General features: G+C 49.9%; 1 pseudogene; it reads left to right on the plus strand.

The window, feature by feature from the left end:
• The first annotated feature begins 18,039 nt into the window (after nucleotides 1-18,039).
• On the plus strand, nucleotides 18,040-20,064 carry LOC136501405 (aquaporin NIP3-2-like; annotated as a pseudogene).
• The last annotated feature ends 1,361 nt before the right edge of the window (nucleotides 20,065-21,425 follow it).

The following is a 21,425-nucleotide window of genomic DNA, read 5'->3' on the forward strand; positions in this document are numbered from 1 at the left end:
GCGCCGTCTGTGGGGAAGACGATGTACATTCAACACTTTTTGGTCATCGGATGGCCTAGTTTTTCACCACCCTCGCCGTGGCAGGCTCAGGCGATACGATTCATTTTGGCTCGCTGGAGTTTCCTGCACTCTCGCCTATTGGGATGTGGATTCCACCCTTCTTCAAGCCATCCCAGGCCTTCCTCTTTGGAAGCCTAGACTTTGTCGATGACCGGCTCGGCGTACTACACCTCCACGAGGGGGTTCACGTCCTGGCACCCATCGGAGGGGCGCCCTCCATTGACTCCGGGACGCACGACTTCGACTACACGACATCTGCACTTTAGTTCGAGCAAACTCTCTGCTCAAACCCCTCTGTAAGTAACGTACATGCTGTTATTTACTTGCTTTTCTCTATCTTCCGCCGATTACCCGGAGGAACCCCATTGTCCCCGACGCGACCGCCATACGACCGGTTCCCCTATGGCCTCGTGTCTTCCACGAACGCATACGCCCGGGGGCTCCAAAGGATGTCGGCGCCGCCCCCACTCACATCCGAATTCATGGGAATGGCGGACTATGCTCCCACCTGCTTCCTCAACCTCATGGATGACGATGGCGAGAGTGACGGCTCCAGCATCGGTGACATGGTGCCTAGCCACCGTCCGTCCCGAGAGTGCGCCATGGCGGATGCTCCGAGACACCCACCGGTGGAAGCAGAGTCCTCACGGATTCACACCTCACCGGACTCTCGTGCGGAGACCCTCGAGCTCACACGGGAGCACGGTGAGGCACTACGACAATAGTGGCTGCATCAGCCACCGACTGCGCCAACATGCTCAGCGCACTACACTACGCCCCATGCACGTAGACCAGCGAGCGGCGCCCGGGGTCACGCCCATCAGGTCGAGTGCAACACCATGGACAGGGGGACCGATCCCCCATGGTTCGCTCAGGCCAGTCAGAACATCGCCGCGGCGGCAATGCTTCTACGTGGTCTGTCCGAGCCGAACGACCCTCATGAACAGGCGATCTCAAGCACAGAACCGCCAGGTTCGGATCTCAAGCACACGCTTGAACACTTAGCTCATAGCGAAGCCCCTGTCGCTCTTGTCCCTTCCGACCGGAGCCGACCGGACCTCTTGTACACCCCATCATCTTTCTCCTTCTCGTTTGTAACCCCACTACAGACTTTGAGCACCGGGGCTCAGGAATAAAGTCACCGACTGACTCAAACTGGACGTTGGGCACGTTGCCTGAACCAGTATAAACCCTATGTCATTGAGTGCTAGGCCACCTTCGATCACAATGTACAGAAAAACTACAAATATTCACTAGTTGGTCACTTTCTGTACCGACACCATGCCTTTCGGTCTGAAGAACGCTGGTGCCACCTATCAACGGTGCATGCAGCGATGCTTCGCCGACCAAATCGACCCGCCCGAGCAACCTAACCAAGTTGAGCGGCCAAAACCAACAATCACCGTATATGTAAATGACATAGTGGTGAAAACGGCTCAAGCTAGCAACCTGATCGCAAACTTGGCCACCACATTCGTGAACCTCTGAAGGTTCAACGTCAAATTGAATCCCGAAAAATGTGTTTTTGGGGTTTCGAAGGGGGAGCTGGTTAGATACATCATGTCCGAGCGCGGCATCGAAGCCAACCCCAAACAAATCATGGCCATCTCCAACATGGGCCCTATACTCAACGTCAAGGGCGTATAGAGGCTCATCGGCCATTTGGCCGCCCTGAGCCGGTTCATCTCCTGACTAGGCGAACGGGGGATGCCTCTCTACAACCTTCTCAAGAAGACAGACGCATTCGTCTGGACAAAGGAGGCATAGCAGGCTTTGGAAAGCCTCAATGCATCACTGACCCCAATCCTCGTTGCTCCCAAACAGGGAGAATCCCTCCTCCTCTACATCGCGGCAAGCAACCACATTGTGAGCGCCGCCCTTGTTGTTGAGAGGGAGGAGCCGGGACACCCCCTGAAGGTCTAATGACTGGTGTACTTCATCAGTGAGGTACTCACCGATGCCATGGTTCAATACCTGTAGGTCCAGAAGCTTCTATACATCATTTTGATGGTGACCTAGAAGCTTTGGCACTACTTCACCGATCACAAGGTCATCATCATCACTTCATACCCACTGGGAGACATCGTCCGCAACCGCGATGCCGTGAGACGAATCTCCAAATGGGCACTTGAGCTCATGGTCCATGACATCAGGTATGTCCCCCGCACCGCTATCAAGTCTTAGGCTATTGCCAACTTCATCGCCAAATGGACAGAAGTCCAACTCTCGACCCTGGAAGTCACCCACGAGTACTAGACGATGTACTTCGATGGGTCGATCATGGTGCCTGGCTTAGGGGCTGGAGTGGTTCTGATCTCCCCAGATGGGAGTAGGCTCTGCTATGCAATCTGTCTCCATTTGTCAGCCTTGAACAATGCCATGGATTACGAGGCCCTCATCAATGGGCTATGTATCGACATTGACCTTGGCGCAACACGGCTATATGTCCGCAGCGACTCAGAGCTGGTTTTCGACCAAGTCATGAAGGAATCCACCTGCAAAAGCCCTCTCATAGCGGCATACTACCAAGAGGTGCGCAAGCTCAAGGGCAAGTTTCGAGAGATCGAGCTGCATCATGTCCCCTAAAAGGACAACGATGCTGCCGACTTCCTCGTGAAATTGGCTGCCAGGCGGGTTCCATCTCCAGATGGGGTCTTCATCAACAATCTCCATGAGCCATCTACCCGCGTTATGGAGGATCTGACTTCATTGTGGCTAAACCCTAACCAAGCACTCGGGGGCTCTGGTGCTCCAACATGATCCGACCTCGACCAGGAGCTCGGGGGATCAGGCCCTGACATTCCTATCGCAAAGTTGATAGGCCACACCGCTGTGATGACGCTCGACCTAGCTGACTAGAGAGCACCGCTGCTTGTCTACATCCTCGAAGAAGTCCTCCCACCAGAAAAAACTAATGCACAACGAGTCACTCAATGTGCCAAGACATTCATCGCCATCGGTGATGAACTTTACAAACGGAGTCCATCGGGAGTACTCATGAAGTGCATCCTGATCGAATAGGGGAAATAGCTCCGCCTCGAGGTCCATGCTAGAATCTATGGACATCACGTGGCCCTAAGGTCGCTGGTCAAGAAAGCCTTTCGCCAAGGTTTCTACTAGCCCACTACACTCCGAGACATAGAGGAGGTTGTCCGTAGGTGTGAAGGATGCCAGTTCTACGCTCGACAAATTCACCTACCAGCGCAGGAGCTTCAAACCATCCCCATCACCTAGCCATTCATAGTCTGGGGCCTCGACATGGTTGGACCCCTCAAAAAGGCCCTGGGTGGCTTCACTCACCTACTCATGGCAGTGGACAAGTTCACAAAATGGATAGAGGCGAAGCCCATCACCAATATCCGCTTGAAAGAGGTGGTCAAGTTCTTCCTCGACATCATCTATCGGTTTGGTGTCCCTAACGGTATCATCACTAACCACGGAACAAACTTCACTAGGAAGAAGTTCCTAGGCTTCTATCACGGATACGACATCAGGATCGATTGGGCCTCGGTCAGACATCTGCGTAGTAACCATCAGGTCGAGCGGGCCAATGGCATGGTCCTCCAAGGACTCAAGCCCTGCATCTTCGATCGACTCAAAAAGTATGCCGGGCGATAGGTTGCAGAGGTCCCAGTGATCCTCTGGAGCCTAAGAACGACCCCAAACTGGTCTATGGGGTTCACCCCTTTCTTCCTGGCATACGAAGCCAAACCAGTGTTGCCATCCGACCTCGATCATGGTGCCCCAAGAGTAAAGGCCTTTGACCAAGACTGAGCCACGGAAGCTCAGTAGGACATGGTCGATCTGCTCGAGGAGGCTTGTGAGATGACTATCATCCGCTCTGCTCATTACCAGCAAACTCTCTGTAGGTACCATGAAATAAAAATCAGGGGAGGATCATTGAGGTCGGTGATCTCATACTCAAGAGGACCCAGTCAACCAAGGATAAATATAAGCTCTCTCCACCATGGGAAGGACCATATGCGGTGGCCGAGGTGATCCGACCGGGCGCCTACTGGTAGAAGGACGACAACGGCAATGTTCTCACCAACACATGGAACGTCGAATAGTTACATCGTTTCTTTCCCTAAAGCTCGGTCTTACCGTTTATTTCCATTCAAATGTTTGCTCCTATAGCGCCCCAGCCTAAGCACTCTTGCCCTAGGTCACTTGGGGGCTCCACGGGGGTGCAATACCACCCCCTTTTTTACTATCATGTAGTAACACTTTACGCCCAAACAAAAGGGCATCGCCTAAATGAAAGGGCATCCCCTTCCTTTGATTACCATACGTAACTTACGCTTTAGCCTCCTGACCGATCACACCCCGCCATGACCTACGATTATGAGAAGTTGAGCCTCGCGGGCCATGCCCAGGTTTTTAAGGTTGCAATCTGCTGGTCAACGGGCAGGTGCGAAAAAGAAAGGACAAAAAACAAAGCTACGCAAGGATAAAAACAAGGACGGACGTGACAAGCTTCCCCTCATGAGTGATTTCATCACAAAACAAACTTAAAATATTCACGAATGTAAAACTATTAACACAGTGGCTCCCCCACAAATTCATCTTTTACATAAACTGACTATTTCTACTCTAACTCTACTGTGGCCCCCTGGTGGTGTCGGTTGATGGTGCGGTTGGCGAGGATGAAGGCAGCTCAGTTGTGGTCAAGATGATGGCGCTCGGCTTGGCTGCGGTCAGGACGATGTCTGGCTCGGTTGGGGGTGGGACGACGCTCGCCTCAAACCAGGCCTCCACTGCCTCCGTAGGCTGGATGACGTCTTCCTGGCACAAATCTGTGGGCACGGTCGAATGGCGAGCCTCCATCACCCACTGCGTGGTGACCTGCTCAACGACCACCTGTGTGTGCGGCACCAAACTTTCCCCTAGTGCATGGATCTCGTCTGCGCTCCACCTCTCGACATATCCTCTGTAGATGGCCACGAAGTCCAGATCAGGGTAGTGGGTCGCCATCGAGGTCAGCACCCCCAACTTCATTTGGGACCTCCGCCAGCTGGACGACGGGTGTACTGGTGCTCGGTCCCAACCCGAACACCTTGGATACCACCACCTGCATAATGTTGCGAAGCTAGTCAAGCTCTCTCTCGAGAGCGCATCGCTCCTTAAGGGACTGGGCTAGAGCCTCCACGCTCTGATCGACCGCCGCTTTGACCATTTCCAGCTCTTGCTCTAGAGAGCCGATTTTTCCACCTAGTTCTAGAAACGGATGACAAATTCAGGAGCAAGGAAAAGAAAAATTCAAGGCATCAACCGAGGGCAGAATAGGTACTACTGAGGTAGACGCTTTCGAGAATGGAAAGTCCTTCCTCTTGCTGGGTCACCCTCTCAAGCAGCCAAGTGTTTGACTCCTCTGCCCTGGGCATCTACCCCCGAAGTGCGACGACCTCCCGCTCGGTGTCCGACCAGGCCTTTCGCTCCGCTTCTAGAGCCTCTAGGGACTTCCTGAGCACCACCTCGGTCTTCGCCAAGTGGGCCTTCGCCACGTTGAGTTTCTACTCGGCAGTAGTCACCTATTCAACCGCACGCAACTCCGCCGCCCATGCTCCTATCGCCTCGGTCGCCCAGTCTTAGGACTCACGATGGGCGGACTCTAGCTTGTGCTTGAGCTCATCAACCCACCGCAACACCACCGCTTCTTGCTCCATCTGACCGTGCTCCTCCCGAAGAAACCAGGACTTGCGGATCGACAACATCTCCAAGTCCTGTGAGACAAGAAGTAGGTGTGCTGAGACAACCGTTTAAATGCCAAGGAATCAAAGACAATACCAGGAACATAGAAAACTTACCGCTGCAACGCGTGGTAGGTCAACGGTCATGGCTTGATGGATGAGCTCAACCCTCTCCAAGGCCTCCTTAAGCTTTACCTTGGTAAGGGTGAGATCGGACTCCATCGACAGTCCTCTCTCCCCAAGCAGGTGCCAAAGCTTCACCTCCTCCTCGTAGCAAAGGACAAACCAGGCCTTTCCCAGCTCATCAGGGCAAGGCCACACCAGCTTGCGGGTCGCCCCCAACCCGCTAGAAGATCCAGCCATCATAGTATCAAGCGACGACTGGATCATCACCAACTCTCGGGATGGTGGGATGGCTGGTGGCTCCACCCTGGTGTCCTACATGCTGTCAAAGGGGATGTCTGCCACTAGACTCCATGGCTCGGTGGTGGCTGCTCTACCTCTGGCTTGGCCGCGGCTCCTCCAGACCCCTCTAGCTCTGACCAAGTGGGTGAACCATGCGCTCCTCCACCGGGCGAGACAGGGAGCCTAGTTTCCCTCCTTTCCTCATCCGCGACTAGCGGGGGAGGGACCGCAAGAGTCACCTCCAACCCGGCCTCCATCATCACCATGGGGATCACCGCCATCACGGCCGCCGCTGTGCTCCCAACTGGTTGGGAAGACGCAACCCTCATTAAGGAAGGTCATGCCGCCACTAGCCTACTTCCCCCTTCGCTCATCGCAACCCGCCGTAGGCTGGGTCTTCACTCTTCTCGCATGGGAGGTGAGAAGATCCCCAGTCTTGCTGGCTCTTGGCCACTACAAAAAGGGGCACAAGCGTAGGTTAGTCACACTCAAAAACTCAACTATGAGAACAATGGGAAGCATGAATACATACCTAGACGAAAGCAGCAGAACCCTAAAGCCCCGAATGGCTAACGACGAGCCGACCGAACAAGGATCACTAGGGGGTCACGACCTATGCCCCTTGCATCAACCGAGGGAGGGGGCGACTCGACTGGTCCTCGATGGGGCTACGAATGGTCGTGACCACTAGCTCATGGCAAAACCACCAAAGCAACTGTCGGGGCATCTCCTCGTTGGGGGTCACACATGCGCGTCGACCCCAAAGATGTAGGGGAATGATCGCATCCCTCCGACCGACCGGCGTGCTCTACCACACTCGGAGCAGGGGGGCGCGAAGCCGACAATGCCTCTGAAGGGCGCGGCGACTGCGCCCGCTTCGCCTCTCGTTTGAGGACAGCCTCTTCACTCGTGGCGTGCTTCCTAGACTCAGGAACATCGCCATGCATCTCTGTACCATGCCCGCTGCCAATGAGCACAACCACAGGCTTACGGTGCTCCACCAAGATCACAACAGTGCCCCTATCTCCCTCGTCCTCTGAGGAACTCGCGTCATCACCTGTTTCCATGGGCTCCTTTAACTCAAGCTTCGCCTCCACATCGCTTCGGCTCTCACCACCATGAACCTGCCGATTGATCTCCTTCTCCTTATCAAACCTCCTCTAGATCTTCACGGTTTTCTTCTTCTTGGCAAGCTTGGCCTCCCTCTAGGCTGCTTGCTGAGCCGCGCCTTCCACCCCTCTTGGAAGATGTAGCCAAGATTTATACCCTGCGATCCCCTATGAAATAGGCGGCTTAAAATTGATCTAAAGATCAAAATAGAAAGGAAAAAGGTCATGGGAAAGGAGTATACCAGATTGGATAGCTTCACGGCATGGAGAGGTCCGGGCATCCCTTCGAGGGACTCATCATCCCCAACTGCAGCACCCGATCGAGACAACTCTAGACTTCATCCCTTGACAACTCCTTTGGTGACGCATGGTAGGGATTCATCGGGCTGGAGTATTCCCACATCGGACGCGTTCTCGCTGCCAATGGGGTGACCCGACAGTGGAAGAAGGTATGGATGTAAGGCTGGACGAAAAACTCGAAGCTCGTTAGCTCGCTCGGCTCGTGGCTGGCTCGACTCGGCTCGGCTCGGCTCGTTATGATAACGAGCCGAGCCGAGCCAAGATTTTAGCTCGTTAGCTATAACGAGCCAACTCGAGCCAGCTCGCAAGCCGCTCGCGAGCTAAACGAGCCAAGCTTCCAGGAAAAAAAGTATCAAAACTTGTATTAGTTTTTGTATTACTTCATGTCTTGCACTTTACAATTGACTGGTAACTGGTCTAGACCCTATAAATTGACTGGTAACTGGTCTAGATGCATTTCTTTTGTATTATTATTATTCTCAAACTTTAGATAAATACAAATATTATATTTTATGTATTTTTTATACCTGGCTCGCGAGCTTAACGAGCCAGCTCGAGCTTTTAACGAGCCGAGCCGAGCTGGCTTTCTGGCTCGTTAGGATAACGAGCCGAGCCGAGCTAGCTCGTTATCTTAACGAGCCAGAACGAGCCGAGCCCAAACGAGCCGAGCCGGCTCGTTATCCAAGGCTATATGGATGACCCGCAACCCATCGAGGCTATGCCACATGAGCCTGTAAAGCTCCGTCTTGATGATCTCCAGCTTGTTCTGCCGATGGGTTGGACCCCATGACCAGCTTTCCCTCCTCCTCGGCCTCTCCCCGATGAACATCAGGAATGGCGCCTCCATTGGGTTCCTAATGTAGAATAACTTGCTGTGCCATCCTCGGCTGGAGTCACTAGGGGGAGTACGTCGGGTAGGGGACCGATGGCTTAGGATGCTTCTACAGGGTGAACCTACCGACTGGAGTGATTCTGGGTGGTTTCCCCTCGGATAGGGCTTGCTACTGAAGATCCACCGGAAGAGGTTCACGTGCAGCTCCATCCCGAGGAAGGCCTCATAGATAGTGACAAAGTCAGCGATGTGCAGCACCCCAGTCGGGTTGAGGTGCTACAACTCTAGGCCCCACACATTGAGGAGCCTACGTAGGAACCAGTGCATAGGGTACCCAAGCCCATGCTCGTGGAAGGCAAGGAAGGAGACGACCTCATTGGCCTAGGGTTATGGAACAACCTCCCCTGGTCCGGGAGCCCTCCAATACGCCACCTCCTTTGATGGGAGTAGCCCCTTCTCGGTGAGGGCGGCCAGCACCTCCTCATCCATGTTGGAAGGCCTCCAGTTCAACATCGCACCTCGGATTTACGAATGAATCAGTGAGTTTTTCCTCTACCTCGCTCTGCCCTCCTCTCTCCTAGAAACCACCACGACACACGAACATGCTTGGCAAATAGAAGGTAGAAGAAATGGCAGCAGTTGAAGAAAAGCGAAAGAACAGGAGGAAAACCCTCTCCGTTCACCTTATTTAATGTGGAAATTAAGGCGTGTGGCGGGATGTGGCCCTGGCTGATGGGACATGGCCTACCCGATGGAACGTTGCCTAGCTTACGGGACATGGCCTAGGTGGGGCCCACCACTACCCCAACTCGGGCATGGGAAACAAGGCACGACCACACGCAAATGACCCTCCGCCTTCCCAGGTAGGGTTTGGAGGGGCCCATCAATGGAATCTCCATCAAGGAGAGGCCAACGGGTCACCTGAGTCAATCAGATGGCTCAAATGGCTGCCGAGAGACAGGTAAGGAGCAGTGGGATGCCCCATGTGGGTTATGCCGACTCTATCATGAACGATGGACCCAGATTCCACACGAACACAACCGATAGGAGCTCCCCGAACCCGTCACTCGATCCATCGAGGTAACTTTACCAACCCCCGTTCTACTTTTCCAGTACATGAGCATTCATTCTCATGCATGCATTCATACATTCAGTCATATATTCATCTATACATTCATCCCATAAATCCAAGCATTGCATATGCAATTGTTGCATCACGATGCTTTGCGTTGCGTCATGAAGCGGTAGTCGTCTCATTCGATATGAGCGGCGACCGATCGAGGTTTGAAGGCCGGTCCACAAAGGGCTCAAGGCTACCTCGCGTCAAACAGAGCCAGGGGAGAAAATGCAGATGAGCCTCAGCGGCCCACGCCCAATTCGCTCAAAAGTGGACAGGGTCATCTTGACCTTCTCGTTTGATCCTGACCTCGAGTCATGCACACAGAATCTCCATCGAGGGAAGGCCAGCAGGCCACCTAAGTCGGTCTCTGAAATGGCTTAGGCATCTACCGGGAGGTGGGTTAAGGAGCAGTGGAATGCCACATGAGGGCTATGCCGACCCCGTTACAAACGACGGACCCGGATTCCACTCGGACATGCCCGTTAGTGAGCTCACCAAGCGCGTCACTCGATCCGTCGAGGCAAGCGATGTTAGCTCAACCCCTCCTATTGCGGAAACCACGGACGGGGTGACGCACGAAACTCGACCGACCCCTACCGAGCCCAACGGGGCTCAGGGGCTCGGGCCACCCGACCCTGACTCAGGAATCCAGCCGACCATAGAAGTTACGGTCGGAACGGACACGGGCGAACACCCCGACCAAAAGAGACACAAGAGTTCGCAGCCCCAAAAAAGAGCACCAAGGTGCTCATCCTTTGACCGACTCCCAAGTCAGCCGTAGGCTTAGGGGCTACACCCATAGGGTGCGCTCGCACGCACCTGATGGAAAACGGATTACCAGCAAGTCTCCTCCTCAGTGGCTGGGCGCCTATGTCCCCACCTCAGGACCTGGGTGCCAATATCCCTCGGACTCACCTCTGTGGCCTTCGCCAGTCCTCCCCATGGAGACTGGGTCCCCGTATCCACTTTGCGCACCTCCGTGGCCTTTGCCAGTCCTCCACAAGGAGGCTGGGTGCCTTAATCCTACTCGGTTACCCCACACGGTATAACAAACCAAGGGGAAAACACCAAAGCTCTAATAAACAGCCCGCCTCCATGATGCAATGGGCACAGGAATTACAAAGCAAATACAAGCTTTCATTAAGCTAAAGACATAAGCCTAAGGCTTTTACAATAACACGCAAAGCATGTGTGAATAGCCCCGGGACTACTCCACACCTTGGGGCATGAAGTAGAACAAGGAAGCCAAGATCCTTGTTCTCTCGCTACAATACTCTCCGCCCTCTCTTCATCCTCTGATCCAGAATCTAGGACAGGGGCCCATTCGAGACGTACGATGGTCTCTCCTTACGAGAGATCTTCTAGCATCGTACTCCCATACACCCTCAAAACTGACAACTCAACAGCCCCTTCATGGCTTCATAGATGCCCCAAAGGGGCTCGGGGGCTCCTGTCAAGTTCATAAACTTGGGGTCCCCAATGGACCCGCTTCCCTGCAATACTTGGCCCAGCAGGCAATGAAGCGACAACGCATGTCTGGGCTGGCCCAGATACACAATAACGGGCCGATACCATGATCTGGTCCTCGACTAAGACCTCTAAATAGGAGACCTGGTCGGAGCCCTGACCGGAAGGCCTAGCCGAGGTGGGACCATAGTCCAACTCTGACCCCATTCCTTCGACCGAGGATATGCTAGACTTTTGCTCACCTCTCTTTCCCGATCGACACAGGCGGGGCCGACTAGGAACGACTAACCAGGATGCTTGCTCGGTGTGGGCCTGAGGAGCAGGTGGAGCAGATAAGGTAAGGTGCTCAAGTCAACTGCAATACCGAGGACTATACCCTACCATGCCCTGCGCACTTGTAGGATAGTGCCACTAGGCCATGATAGACGGACGCTATATAGACTTCTAGACGTGTTAGAACATAAACAATATTGTGGGCGCCGTCGTTTGCCATCCCTGGCGAACACTGTGCAGCCTGCCAGGTCATCAACAGTAAGGTGGGTGAACACTGTGCAGCATATCAGATACAACATGTCATGAACAGTAAGGTGGCGATGACATGCCATACCTAACGGCGTGGGCAACAAAACTAGGTAGCACACGTACACACTCTCTCCCTTTCTGTCTTTGACTTGTAAGGCCATCCCCTTCATCTATAAAAGGGGATGCGCTCTCTCCCCTAAAAACGGGGAGGACTCAAGGACTCATCAGCTAAACAGCTCAACAGCTACACAGTCTATACGCTCTTAATAGCTAATAAGCTCGAACACACAGAGCATATGCTCCAAGACTGAGCGCACGTTTAAGCATCCATCACTCTCTTCCACTCGGTTCAGAGTCCGACTGGGCCTCTAACACCCCCCTTTTCATTCCTTACTCGTTTGTAACCCCAGAGCAAACTTTGAGCACCTAAGCTCAGGAATAAAGTCACCGACTGACCTCAACTGGATGTAGGGCCTGTTGCCTGAACCAGTATAAATCCTATGTTATTGAGTGCTAGGCCACATCTGATCATAACGCATGACAAAACTACAAATATTTACTTATTGGCCTTAATTTGCACTGACATGTTCGTTTTTGGGTGTTGCGAGCTATGTTATTGGAGGCGAAGGCAATGCCTCTAGCTGTCTATTATGTATTTATGATGGCTGGATGGTCTCAATGAATGTTTTGTGCGGAGGCCTCAGGTTTATGTAGGTGAGGTTGGCCTCTACCCATTGGTCGTTAGTCAGCCCCTGCTGCGGAGTACTTGGTCTCCATGTGGGTAGGAAGTTTAGGTAGCAGGCAGTGGCTAAAGTGGATGGGTAAATTTGAGTGGAGTTTAGGCTTGGTAAATTGGGTAGTATTGCTGCTGAGATGCTGCGAAGGTATGGTTCACCTCTCTCGCGAGTTGTTGTGGTGGAGGTGGCATATTTGCTCTGCTTTTGATCCTTTCTTTGGTCTCCTTAGTGTCTAGGCAGTCCTTGGTTGTGTGCCCTTTGTTTTCTCCATGAAAAAAAACAATACTGCTTTCGTTGTCTTCGGTTTTGGTTTCTGTTCCAATTCCTACCTTGGCTATTTCCCTTGACTTCGGGTTGTTTCTGGGACGTGTCGTTTGGGATTGCCTTTGCCGGATGCTACCCCTACTGGCTATTTGCTCGCTGTTCTATGTTGAAGACATGCTGGTTTTGCACTTGTTGTGGTTGCGGCTGACCTTGGCTTCTATTACCCTTCTTGGCATTTTTGCTGTTGCCCTAGAACTGCTTGCTTTGGTTTTATTTTTCTAGTCTTCTACGAAGGTTGTTGTCAGATCTGCAATACTTCTCAAATTCACTGTAAAGGTCTTCGATGGTCTGAGGCTTTTTCCTGGCTAGGTGAGCTACGAATGAACCTATGCGAAGGCCTTTGATTGCTGCTTCGATAGCGATGTCCTCTGGGACATTGGGTGCTTTTGACTTCATTTGCATGAATTTCTAGAAGTAGTCCTTTAGGGCTTCTCCTTGATTCTGCTTGCATTGAAACATGTCCATTGAAGTCAAGGATTCACTTGTGAACCCCTTGAAATTTGCTAAGATCTTATCGCGAAGGTCTTCCCATGAATAGACAGAACTTGGCCTTAGCATTGAATACCAGGCTAGCGCATTGCCTTCAGCTGCGATGACAAAGGACTTGGCTACCACCGCTTTATTTCCATCAGCGGAAGCTACTGCTGCCTCAAAGCTCATGATGAACTATCATGGGTCTTATCTTCCATTGAATTTGGGCAAGGTGATGGGTTTGTAGGAGGGGGGCGAGGGTGAGCTTTGGATGCCTTTGGATAGTGGTGATTTGGAATCGATGGTTGTGTGGGTTTGTGGTGAAGTGTAGGGTATACCGAAGGTTGGTTGTGCTATGGAACGTGGCGGGGAATTGGGTTGGCTTTGGTTTTGCTGAGTGGAGTTGGTTGGACGTGTTGAAGTTGGATTGCGAAGGCTGCATGCTTTGTATTTTGGCCTGTAAGACAGCTAGCTGCTGCCTGATCTTCGCTACCTGAGCTGATGCTTGGCTGCCCGTTGATTTGCGGCGAAGGCTGCTGCAACCCTATCTCTTTCTTGTTGCATGCTTTGCATCTAGGCCTGTAGCTGTTGATGCTCTTGTTCTGGAGTGGGACTTGGGGCCTGCTGCTCCTAGGATGCCGTAGGCTGGTCTTCGATCGTGGGTTCTTCTCCAACTTCATCTTCTAGGGCTGTAGCATAAGTGCTGTGGGCACTACGTTTGGGTCATCCTCTCATTGAGGGCTCTGTGGGAACCCTAGCGGAGGCTGCTCTCTTTCTTGCCAACGTGGGTCTTGCTTGGCCAACCCGCGGTGGGCGTGTAACACCCTAAAATAGCTTAAAATGATTTAATTATGCATTTTGTGAGCATGCAAATTTAGAAAAATTAAAACTTGGTTAAAATTAAAATCAAATATAAGGTCTAGCTACATGTTTTTGCATTCATGCTGATGCATACTTATTTTTTTGTGATGCTTGGGTTTGATCAAAATTGCAAAAGGCTTTAAATTGAATTCAATTTGGATTTTGAAAATGTGTTTAAAAAAAGAAAAGGGATTATTTACTCTCTCTCTCCCTTCCTGGCTTCTGGCCCGCCCAGCTTTTTCCTTCCGCGCTGCCCGTTTCCCCGCTTCACCAACAGGCCCAGCGCCTGGCCCAGCTGCCTTCGTCTCCCGCGGCCCAGCTTCCTTCTCCTGCAACGGCCCAACTCTAGTCTTCCCCGCGCCTCCGCAGCACGTTGGCCTAGCTAACCTGCGTGGCATGTCCCTTCTCCTCGCTCCCTCACTAATAGGCCGACCCCATGCCTAGAGTTGCTAACTAGTGGGGCCCGCGTGTCAGCGCCATCGTCTTCTACCTCGTGTCGTATTCGTGTCGAACACCGCCGCTTGATTCCACCGCCGCCACGATTCCTCGCCTTGGCGTGCGCCCCAAGCTTTTTCCTCGCATAAATATCGAGCCCCGTGTTCGCCGCCTCCATCCCAAGCCCTAGCATAGCAAGTAGCCGCCTCTATGCCCTAGTTGTGTCGCTGCAACACTAAGCCATCGCCGCCATCCACCCTGCCACGCTACCCAACGCCGTAGACTCGCCATTGACCGCTGTAAGTTGCCCAGTCGAGTTCGCCATCGTCTTCTCGTGCTTCCTGTGCTCTTGGTTTGTCGAACCGTGGCCCGTAGGCCGGTATCCGTGAACTCCAATGAGCTTTTCCTCTGCCGGCCATGGCGCCACCGCCTAACGCTTGCCGTCGGCCTCTCTCTCTCCCCGCTGGATCTAATCTGCACCGTTCGGTGTAGATCCAACGGTCCAAGATCGCCCATACCTCTTCGCCGACAAATTTTTAAAAGAGCCCCTCTGTCTTTTCAAAATAGAACCCACAGTCCATAGTGTGTTTCCAAAATACGTTTTTTTTTCTAAAATCATAGTTTCCCTCTATTACATTCAAAATACGTTTTCTCTTTCAGAAAGCGTAGTTTCCTTCGATTAGCTTCAGAATACGTTTTCTCTTTCTGGAAAGTGTAGAATTCCTTTGTTAGATTCAAAATACATTTTCTTCTTTTGAAAACATAATTGCTTCGGTTAGATCCAAAATACGCTTTTATCTATTTATAGTTTTGCCACTAGTTTTCTTTAGGCCATAACTTCTCCGTTTTAACCCTGATTTGACTCGTTCAAGTTGTGTTAGATTCGTAATTGCATAATCTATGTGTTCAAGATACTATTAAATATATTTTCAACTTTTGAAATTCAAGGTTAGATTTAATCTATTATTTTATTAAACGAAATCTTGTTTAATTCATAACTTTTTCGTAATAGATTAGAGTGTTTTTCGCGTCTGTGTGTTCGTAGTAATGTGTAGAACATCTTTAAAACCTTTTCATTCGCTATTTCATATGTTTGGTGTACTATTCTAATTTAGTTCTATCGTTTGCTTCGTGTATGATTGCATGGATGCTTGTGTGGTGCATTATGATTTTGTCCGGTCAGTGAGCTATATGTGGTGAATCGAGAAGCAATTCCTTGAAGGTTTCGACTTGAAGAATGATCTGAGTTTAAGGCAAGTATAGCATGGATCATCCTTGTTGTCCTATTCACTTTAATAATTTAATCATATGCATGTGTCTACCTTGGCAACCGTATTAAACTTTCCTAACTATTTGATATTTTGGATTCGTTGTCACCTATGGGGTATTGCATTGGGTAGTATGATGCTAGTGCTCAACCAAAGCCATGATTTTGTAACTTGACTAATGGTATATGCAATAAACACTAAAAGATGCTTTTTAGTAACATGAAATCAGGGGGCTAGAGCATTGGGATATTATTATGGTGCTCTAGATTCCTCTCCCTAAGGACTTATCTATAAGTGGTCTACAGTACAACTATGAGGGTCACATGGCTCTGGCTTTAGTCAAGTATGAGGACATTTTCTAGCTTATTAGTGGTTACCTTTATGGCGCAAGAGGGGCTTGTCAAGACGGGTATAGGACAGCCTCTACTCTTATGTGTGTAGCCGTGAAGGAATTGTGCCATTCGATAGGGGGGTTCCTATATCTGCTTGCCAATTGGAAACCTAGCGGCCCTAACTTGTTAGATGAACCTTTGAAAGACTTTATAGTGATCCCTGCCTACTCACCTTAGAAGTGTTTTGGGAGTAATTAACCCGAGCATATGGGTATCACGACTCACAGTGAAAGTGTACAACCTCTGCAGAGTGTAAAACTGTTATAACAGCCGTGCTCACGGTCACGAGTGGCCTTAGAACCCTTACGGAATAGATGATGAACATTGGTGATAAAGATATTCATTAATGGTTAATTGTTTATGCTATTCATTATTCATGTTTACCTGATCATGTGTTTACATGGACTTGTGAATAAACTTGTTGCCACCAATTACTAAAAGATGACTCACTAAAAGCTAATCGTAGTTAAACTAGTGTCGGCCTTTTGAGCCTCATGAACTCCATGTTATATTTGTTGAGTACGATATGTACTTACGCTTGCTTTACTTTTTAAATCTTTGGAAAAATCCCAGATGGGGTACCAGATTGCTAGAGTTTGAAGGAATTAGACTTGTGATCAACCAGTCAGTTATCCCTGTGGAATTAGAGTCTTCATCCGAAGATCGGAGTTGTCTTTTCGCTGTTTGTTGTCTAAGGTTATATCCTTTATACTAAGTATGTTATATATTAAGCATTGTCTATTGATATTACCTCTATTTGTAGCTATATGTGATATTTAACTTCCTAGGCTCACATATGGTGTGTATCTGGTTTTGTTTTTAAAATCCGGTGCTACATGGCGTCAATGTTGGAAAACGGTGGTTTCCAGCGGGTGGGACTAGAAGGAGATAGCCGAAGCCTTGGGTGGGATAGGTGCCTCGGGCGAAGGCGTGTCTGGTGAAAAGTGGGTCCAGACCAAACTAGGGTTTCATAAACGCATTCAACTACCTCCCCCTTGTACAGAGTTTGTGTTCCCCTTTTATAGGGCACCGCTTGCTAAGGCTACTCTTTTACAATTTTACCCCTTGACAGTTACAGTACATCCTCGGAATATTCTTATACTAATACAAACTGCTAAGCGTAATTTGGGTGCCTTCTTCTTCAACCGCCTTTGCTTGATGGGCCGCAACCCTGAGTCCGTCTGTGGCCCACGGCTCGGCACCGCTGTCCTTCAGGAAGTCCCTCGACTCTCGGGGCCTTCGTCCGGGGCGACCTGTGCGCCGACTCTCCATAGCCTCCGCAGGTGCCGCCCGAGCCGTCGCCGTTGGAGGCCGGGTTGAAGCCTCCGCCTCTGCCCAGGGCGTCGAAGCCTCCGCCTCGGACTGTGTTCGGGTGCCTTCGCGCGCATCCTTTGGTCCTTCGCCCTGATCGAGCGGAGGCTTTCATCTTCTCTTCCTGCAGATCACTCATAAAATTCGTTAATCGTTAGCTTTCATTGCTGTTGCGGTCCTTGGCCTCCACGACTCATAACCATGTCCCAACAATCTGGATGACTAGAAATAATCAGATCTTCAAAAGCATCCCAGCTTCAGTTCAAGGCTGCAAGTCTTTCTGTTCAGAATTTACTTACTTCCTTTGGCGCACCAAGAAAAGATACTTCCCTCATATTCAAGAATGGATACAAAGCCTGATTTAGTTTTGACTTCTATTCTAGTTCTACTGATTTTTTTCCTTCTTCTTTGTCTCTTGAAGGAGTTACACTGATCATTCTGTACTTTGTTTTTTCCCTAATATATTGGTGGTAACCCCAGAAATTCCAAACTCAATTTGACAGTAGGACTGCGTGCGAGTTCAGAGTTGTATAACATTTTCTGCAATAAGTTAGTGCATATGAGAGGAGCAACTGTCCCATCCTTGTTCCTTCGAATCTCATAGGAATCTGTGTATGAGTTGGATCCACAGTATCTTGGTTCTCGCATTCCGCCATGGCATGTGGTTTTGCCAGTATCAACTACTCCAGATTTGCAGCGGCAGAGGTGTGTGCCGGATCAGCGCCCTGGTTTTTAAATGAAGGCAGGAATGCCAAGGTCAACGCCTCCATCTCAATTTTGCAGACAAGTTGTTCCTGTCCTCCAACTGCTAGTTTTTAGAAATGGTTTTGGCTGAGTTATCCCTCTACTCCTGTTTTGGTAATCCAGAATAGGATAAGTATCTAAATAACATCATGGTCATCTCGTCCAATAGAAATACTTCGAATTAAAATAAAATCTCAGAATAGAATTTGCACGTGTTGCCGATGTGAACAGCTAAACAATAGGTTAAGTGGTTAACTGAGCCACGGCCTGAATAGTCCATTATGAACCAGAGATCAGAGATGATGGCAACAAATATAATTGAATAAACACAGCTGCTAGGCACTCTCATTTGATAGTTGAACACTACTTCAGATGTGGGAGCCGTTGACATTTTTATTATACTTAACATTGCTCTAGCAACTTCCTTCCCCATGGCGTTCTGTTGGATAATATCATGTAACATAGGAGTATTATACTTGGGCCAGTATCTTACCTATTCTGCTACCGCCTCTCTGAAATCCATGAACTCAGCACCTCTGCCGCTGCAAATTTGGAGGCTGCTGGTTTTGACAACCGCTGCAAATTTGGAGGCTGCTGGTTTTGACAACAGAAGCTACAAGGCATATTGTGCCAATGAAATCAGAGGCCTATAAATACCCCTCGACTTCACTGCCATGTTCCATATCACACCCAAGCATCAAACAGCAGAATTCCTTTGGTCCTATAAAGATAAAAAAAGGAAGAGTTCAGATCATCGCCATCCAGTTTAATCCATTACTCAGTGAGGTCTAGTTGCTTGGCTTCGAGGGGAATAGCATGGAAGAGCAAAAGCGCAGTATGGGTGATGTGGCTGCAGTTGCAGTCCCTCCCATGCAGACAAGCGAGAGCAACAAGATTTCCATCATCATCTCCCCAAGGGCTGCAACCTCCAAGATTATGCCATTTGAGCTGATCCATGCCGGCAGCGTCAGCTCACGACCACATGCTGATGTTGCTGAATCCTCTGTTGCACATGCAATTCATCATCACCGATGGAATAAGGCTTACAAAAGATCAATGCAGTTCCTCTGATCAAGAAGGTAAAGTTATAAAACCTTCCAGTTCAGTTTAACTGTCTGAAATTTGTCATTGAGTTTTGTAGAAATTAAATGTTGACCTGAAAGAGTGGCCATTGCATTGCAGATGATCGCGGAATTCCTTGGCACATTCATACTGATCTTCACTGTGTTGTCCACCATCATCATGAATGAACAGCATGATGGCGCCGAGAGTCTGCTCGGCATTGCAACCTCTGCAGGTTTAGCTGTCACTGTTCTTGTGCTGTCCCTCATCCACATATCTGGCTGCCACCTGAACCCAGCAGTCAGCATCGCCATGGCTGTATTTGGCCACCTCCCACTTGCTCACATCCTGCCTTACGTGGCTGCACAAATTCTGGGCTCCGTTGCTGCCTCCTTCACTGTCAAGGGCATCTATCATCCGGTGAATCCTGGGATCGCCACCATACCGAAGGTTGGCACTACTGAAGCTTTCTTCCTTGAGTTCATCACGACATTCGTGCTTCTGTTCATCATCACCGCTCTGGCCACTGATCCCCATGCAGTAAGTTTTATGTCGCTTTCGACCTTTTAATCCTGTTTGCCTTCTTCCCATTGTATGAAGCCAAAGCTGATAATGATCTTCTCATAAATCTTCAGGTGAAAGAGTTGATAGCAGTGGCAGTTGGGGCAACAATAATGATGAATGCTCTTGTCGCCGGGTATGTGCATATGGAATTGTTCAGAAGTACTTTCCATTAGGAGATTTCTTGTGTACTTGAAATTTCACAAAAATATAATCTAACTTTGCTTGTTAATGTGTATGAGCAGACCATCAACAGGAGCATCAATGAATCCTGCACGCACACTTGGACCGGCAATTGCAACCTGTAGATACACTCAGATTTGGATCTACATGGTGGCAACGCCACTGGGCGCTATAGCTGGAACTGGAGCCTATGTTGCAATTAAGCTGTAGTTACCAAAAAAGGTAGGAAAAATTCAGAAATCTGTATCTGAACATAACACACACTTATCTGTCGTGTAGTTCTAAGAAACTTCATGTTTCTGCAGGGAACATGTGACTCTCAGAGCTAGCTGATACTACAAGAACAGTGTAAGTACATCAAAATTCTTCAGACTCCATGGTCAATTGGAAAGTGTAGATGCATGAAACAATATTGATTTTGATCATTTTAGTTCCCTGTATGTACAGTTGCCAATTTCCCTCCTTTTTTCTTTACTTGAAATGTACATATGTGTCATTCTCAGCTCTTAGCTGATGTCATTTGTTTCCTATAGAAGTTTCTTTTTTTTTTTTCCTTTTTCTTATCTCACTCACATTCCCAAGTCCAAATTCCAATGGGATATTGTGCTACAAAAACAACATGGAAGGGCCCCAGTTTATGAAGTCAAGTATAATGTGTTGTTGCTATGCAACGGACTACCTGGTTTGTACATATCTATGGATTCTGGAGAACAAATGAGCAGTGCTCCTCCAGCATCCGATTTCCAATGGAAATTCGATGTAAGGACCCGGGCACTTTACGAAGCACAATACTCTGCCAATGCAGTAACTCTGCTACTAGAGTACAGGGGTTTGACCGATTAACCTCGATCCATAATAAAACTTACAGAGCAGAGCAGGTAGGCATGCGGGTCTTCCTCCTGTTCTCCATCCTGAGGCACGTCGGAACCTTGCCGGACAGCCAGACGGCGGCCAGGACATGATCGGCTCGGACATCCTCGACACGACAACGCTCACGGCAGCCGGCACCCGGCAGGCCGTCGATCCGGGTGGTCTGGGATGTGGGGGGCGGACCACCGTGGAGCGTGGACGGGGAAGCGGAGCACTGACCCTGCTCTGTGCTCCGCTGCACGGCGGCGCCGGAAGCTCGGGTGGGCGGTGGGCCTGTCGGATGGGCCGTTTGTGTGACGGCTGAAAGTTCTCCTCCCTTCGACATAGGTCCGTATGTTCTGTGGGCCACGGACGAGAGAACAGCAGGCCGAATAGATTTTGTTTTCAGTCGCCAATGCGGGCTTGACCAACTGGTCTGCAATGGGCCTAACCAATGTTCGTTGAATATTTGCTTCTTATGTTTGGGCCAATATATATTCTCTCAAAAAAAATGTCTGGGCCGAATGTTGTATTTCTTTTTAAAGGTGGGACAACATAATTGCCTTGAGTAAAGGTGGACCAATATAATAGGATTTATTTACTGGTTCTAAAAAAACTTACTAACAGGATATACTCCGTATATTATAGTTTAAATTATAGGAGTATATCAGTGAATAAACACTGGAACGTTGGAATTGACCAGCACTGGCACCATTAGTTCT

The sequence above is a fragment of the Miscanthus floridulus genome, chromosome 13, assembly GCF_019320115.1.
Source record: "Miscanthus floridulus cultivar M001 chromosome 13, ASM1932011v1, whole genome shotgun sequence".
Lineage (NCBI taxonomy): Eukaryota > Viridiplantae > Streptophyta > Magnoliopsida > Poales > Poaceae > Miscanthus > Miscanthus floridulus.